The following is a 5,639-nucleotide window of genomic DNA, read 5'->3' as shown; positions in this document are numbered from 1 at the left end:
CTGCACTGATGGGGTATGCATTAGACGAAAAAAAAGAAGAAAAAGAAGAATAATACGCCCAGAAAAGAGGCGAAAAGGAGAAAAACCGTAAAAAAACGTGAAAAAAAAGTAAGAGGAAGAGAAGGGAAAAAAAGGTGGAAATGGGTTTAAAAGTGATTTCGGCGGAGAAATATATATATATATATATATTATATATATATATATATATAATATATATATATACGCGCACACACAACACATATATATAAACGTATTCTCCGTTGAGATATTGCAGCCGCTGCTGTGTCCAGGCCCAGGAGCCTTAGCACTGTGCTGTGATGTCACTCAATACCACTGACATCACTAGGTGTAAACAACATCTCTCCTTTGCTGTGTATGTGACTATGGAGCTGTTTGGTGATGTCGTCTATTATGGCCTTCATAGAAGCAACAGGAGATTGTTGCATCCATCTAGAACCCTCAGAACTACAGTGCTATGATGTCACTCACTTCCACAGGCCTTGCAGAGTGTAAACAACAACAACCCAGCTTTGTTGTGTATGTAACCATAGGGATTTGTGATGTCACCTAGAACCTTCACAGCAGCGACAGCTTTATGAGGAGCATCAGCACTGCTCTGCCTGAGCAGAACCATCACCGCCATAGGTTGTCAAATAACCCGGGTTTAACCCACACAGGTAAGTCCAATGGGGTGCAGGCATGTCCTCTATGCTTACAGCTTCCCGTGGGTGTTGGTTTGATACCGTTTGGGGACAGCCAAGGAGGCATCTGCAGGCAACAAAGGTAGGTGTGTGCTTGTGTGTGTGTTTCCTATGCAGATCCTAAGCCCAGTGTCACATGCAAGTAGGAGGAGTAAGAAGGGTTCCTGGCAAATCCGGGTTATGGATTGCATTTAAAAAGGCCCCGTGGGAGTGCAATGGGCCCCTGTCTTGCTGCTTAGCAATAATGGTATGGGTTTAGGTTCTGCTGTGTGTACTGGTGGTTGACTGCCCCCCAGCCCAGAGTGTGCATGGAAAATTGTCTGGCAGCCTCCCTGACAGCAAGCAGTGATAGTGCCCATGAAGGGGACCTTGTTGGGCCCGCCCCTTTCACGGTTATCGCTTCTCGGCCTTTTGGCTAAGATCAAGTGTAGTATCTGTTCTTATCAGTTTAATATCTGATACGTCCCCTATCTGGGGACCATATATTAAATGGATTTTTGAGAACGGGGGCCGATTTCGAAGCTTGCTTCCGTCGCCCTATGCATTGACCCGATATGGCAGTATCTTCGGGTACAGTGCACCACCCCCTTACAGGGTTAAAAAGAAAGATTCCTACTTTCATTGCTACCTGCTTGCTGGCTAGCCAGCTAGCCAGCCCTGTGGGCCTTGCTGCTGCTGCAGCCAAAAAACAAAAGGTGGTGCTGCTGCTGCTGCTTCTGCTGCTTCTGCTTGTGTCTGGCCGCTGTTGGAGCGTCCAGGCACAGGACTTCTGCTGCTGCTGACTAAATGGCCTCCTTAATTGGATCATTTGAGTAGCCAGCACACCTGTGCAGGTAGGGCATGACATGATAGGCAGCTGCCTTGATAGCGGGTGGGTGCTGAATGTTCCTAATTGACAAAATAAGATTAATGCTTATGAAGAAATATAAAATCTCATCCCTTCCCCAATATCGCGCCACACCCCTACCCCTTAATTCCCTGGTTGAACTTGATGGACATATGTCTTTTTTCGACCGTACTAACTATGTAACTATGTAACATAACATGGGGGGGGGGGTCTCCTGGCTGTTCACACAGGTGTGTCATTGCTGTACATTGACCATGCATTGCTTCTGTGGTATTGCAAAGGCAAAGACAAATGCTTCCAGCCATCCATTGCACTAATGGATTGGTCATCAGCTGGCTGTCTATGTCCCGCATCAATATAGACCAAAGTACAGAGGGTTAGGCTATGCTATTGTGCACCTACCTGATGCATCAGAAGGTGCGAGGCCCTTGCTAAATTCTGTGCACAGACTTTGAGATCTATACTTTAGACTGTATCTAAACCTGCTCCAACATGGACTGACATTCTGGCCTACTTTCAGCCGATGCGACTTGTCTGTCGCTGAACAGTCGCTTTTTATGTATTCAGCACCTATGTATAATGTTGTAAAAATGCTCTAGAAGCTAAAGTCGCAGAAATGTCACACATATTTGGCCTGCAACTTTCTGTGCGACAAATTCAGACAGGAAAAATCAGTATAAATCCTTAGAAAATTATCCCCCAGTGTCTCCATCTGCTGGCGGTATTGAATAAGCATTGCTGCACTGATGGGGTATGCATTAGACGAAAAAAAAGAAGAAAAAGAAGAATAATACGCCCAGAAAAGAGGCGAAAAGGAGAAAAACGTAAAAAAACGTGAAAAAAAAGTAAGAGGAAGAGAAGGGAAAAAAAGGTGGAAATGGGTTTAAAAGTGATTTCGGCGGAGAAATATATATATATATATATATATATATATATATATATATATATATATGCGCACACACACACATATATATAAACGTATTCTCCGTTGAGATATTGCAGCCGCTGCTGTGTCCAGGCCCAGGAGCCTTAGCACTGTGCTGTGATGTCACTCAATACCACTGACATCACTAGGTGTAAACAACATCTCTCCTTTGCTGTGTATGTGACTATGGAGCTGTTTGGTGATGTCGTCTATTATGGCCTTCATAGAAGCAACAGGAGATTGTTGCATCCATCTAGAACCCTCAGAACTACAGTGCTATGATGTCACTCACTTCCACAGGCCTTGCAGAGTGTAAACAACAACAACCCAGCTTTGTTGTGTATGTAACCAAAGGGATTTGTGATGTCACCTAGAACCTTCACAGCAGCGACAGCTTTATGAGGAGCATCAGCACTGCTCTGCCTGAGCAGAACCATCACCGCCATAGGTTGTCAAATAACCCGGGTTTAACCCACACAGGTAAGTCCAATGGGGTGCAGGCATGTCCTCTATGCTTACAGCTTCCCGTGGGTGTTGGTTTGATACCGTTTGGGGACAGCCAAGGAGGCATCTGCAGGCAACAAAGGTAGGTGTGTGCTTGTGTGTGTGTTTCCTATGCAGATCCTAAGCCCAGTGTCACATGCAAGTAGGAGGAGTAAGAAGGGTTCCTGGCAAATCCGGGTTATGGATTGCATTTAAAAAGGCCCCGTGGGAGTGCAATGGGCCCCTGTCTTGCTGCTTAGCAATAATGGTATGGGTTTAGGTTCTGCTGTGTGTACTGGTGGTTGACTGCCCCCCAGCCCAGAGTGTGCATGGAAAATTGTCTGGCAGCCTCCCTGACAGCAAGCAGTGATAGTGCCCATGAAGGGGACCTTGTTGGGCCCGCCCCTTTCACGGTTATCGCTTCTCGGCCTTTTGGCTAAGATCAAGTGTAGTATCTGTTCTTATCAGTTTAATATCTGATACGTCCCCTATCTGGGGACCATATATTAAATGGATTTTTGAGAACGGGGGCCGATTTCGAAGCTTGCTTCCGTCGCCCTATGCATTGACCCGATATGGCAGTATCTTCGGGTACAGTGCACCACCCCCTTACAGGGTTAAAAAGAAAGATTCCTACTTTCATTGCTACCTGCTTGCTGGCTAGCCAGCTAGCCAGCCCTGTGGGCCTTGCTGCTGCTGCAGCCAAAAAACAAAAGGTGGTGCTGCTGCTGCTGCTTCTGCTGCTTCTGCTTGTGTCTGGCCGCTGTTGGAGCGTCCAGGCACAGGACTTCTGCTGCTGCTGACTAAATGGCCTCCTTAATTGGATCATTTGAGTAGCCAGCACACCTGTGCAGGTAGGGCATGACATGATAGGCAGCTGCCTTGATAGCGGGTGGGTGCTGAATGTTCCTAATTGACAAAATAAGATTAATGCTTATGAAGAAATATAAAATCTCATCCCTTCCCCAATATCGCGCCACACCCCTACCCCTTAATTCCCTGGTTGAACTTGATGGACATATGTCTTTTTTCGACCGTACTAACTATGTAACTATGTAACATAACATGGGGGGGGGGTCTCCTGGCTGTTCACACAGGTGTGTCATTGCTGTACATTGACCATGCATTGCTTCTGTGGTATTGCAAAGGCAAAGACAAATGCTTCCAGCCATCCATTGCACTAATGGATTGGTCATCAGCTGGCTGTCTATGTCCCGCATCAATATAGACCAAAGTACAGAGGGTTAGGCTATGCTATTGTGCACCTACCTGATGCATCAGAAGGTGCGAGGCCCTTGCTAAATTCTGTGCACAGACTTTGAGATCTATACTTTAGACTGTATCTAAACCTGCTCCAACATGGACTGACATTCTGGCCTACTTTCAGCCGATGCGACTTGTCTGTCGCTGAACAGTCGCTTTTTATGTATTCAGCACCTATGTATAATGTTGTAAAAATGCTCTAGAAGCTAAAGTCGCAGAAATGTCACACATATTTGGCCTGCAACTTTCTGTGCGACAAAGTCAGACAGGAAAAATCAGTATAAATCCTTAGAAAATTATCCCCCAGTGTCTCCATCTGCTGGCGGTATTGAATAAGCATTGCTGCACTGATGGGGTATGCATTAGACGAAAAAAAAGAAGAAAAAGAAGAATAATACGCCCAGAAAAGAGGCGAAAAGGAGAAAAACGTAAAAAAACGTGAAAAAAAAGTAAGAGGAAGAGAAGGGAAAAAAAGGTGGAAATGGGTTTAAAAGTGATTTCGGCGGAGAAATATATATATATATATATATATAATATATATATATTATGCGCACACACACACATAGATATAAACGTATTCTCCGTTGAGATATTGCAGCCGCTGCTGTGTCCAGGCCCAGGAGCCTTAGCACTGTGCTGTGATGTCACTCAATACCACTGACATCACTAGGTGTAAACAACATCTCTCCTTTGCTGTGTATGTGACTATGGAGCTGTTTGGTGATGTCGTCTATTACGGCCTTCATAGAAGCAACAGGAGATTGTTGCATCCATCTTGAACCCTCAGAACTACAGTGCTATGATGTCACTCACTTCCACAGGCCTTGCAGAGTGTAAACAACAACAACCCAGCTTTGTTGTGTATGTAACCATAGGGATTTGTGATGTCACCTAGAACCTTCACAGCAGCGACAGCTTTATGAGGAGCATCAGCACTGCTCTGCCTGAGCAGAACCATCACCGCCATAGGTTGTCAAATAACCCGGATTTAACCCACACAGGTAAGTCCAATGGGGTGCAGGCATGTCCTCTATGCTTACAGCTTCCCGTGGGTGTTGGTTTGATACCGTTTGGGGACAGCCAAGGAGGCATCTGCAGGCAACAAAGGTAGGTGTGTGCTTGTGTGTGTGTTTCCTATGCAGATCCTAAGCCCAGTGTCACATGCAAGTAGGAGGAGTAAGAAGGGTTCCTGGCAAATCCGGGTTATGGATTGCATTTAAAAAGGCCCCGTGGGAGTGCAATGGGCCCCTGTCTTGCTGCTTAGCAATAATGGTATGGGTTTAGGTTCTGCTGTGTGTACTGGTGGTTGACTGCCCCCCAGCCCAGAGTGTGCATGGAAAATTGTCTGGCAGCCTCCCTGACAGCAAGCAGTGATAGTGCCCATGAAGGGGACCTTGTTGGGCCCGCCCCTTTCACGGTT

General features: G+C 46.0%; 2 non-coding genes across 2 annotated transcripts; both read left to right on the top strand.

The window, feature by feature from the left end:
* Positions 1–1,096: 1,096 nt before the first annotated feature.
* On the top strand, positions 1,097–1,287 carry LOC130344779 (U2 spliceosomal RNA). The gene has a single exon (XR_008883614.1). It is a non-coding gene; the product is annotated as a U2 spliceosomal RNA (small nuclear RNA).
* A 2,085-nt stretch (positions 1,288–3,372) lies between these two features.
* Positions 3,373–3,563, top strand: LOC130344778 (U2 spliceosomal RNA). Its single transcript, XR_008883613.1, has one exon. It is a non-coding gene; the product is annotated as a U2 spliceosomal RNA (small nuclear RNA).
* The last annotated feature ends 2,076 nt before the right edge of the window (positions 3,564–5,639 follow it).

Source organism: Hyla sarda, unplaced genomic scaffold, assembly GCF_029499605.1.
Source record: "Hyla sarda isolate aHylSar1 unplaced genomic scaffold, aHylSar1.hap1 scaffold_735, whole genome shotgun sequence".
Taxonomy (NCBI): Eukaryota; Metazoa; Chordata; class Amphibia; order Anura; family Hylidae; genus Hyla; species Hyla sarda.
The sequence above is the reverse complement of the archived record's forward strand: the minus strand, read 5'-3'. Positions and strand labels throughout refer to the sequence as shown.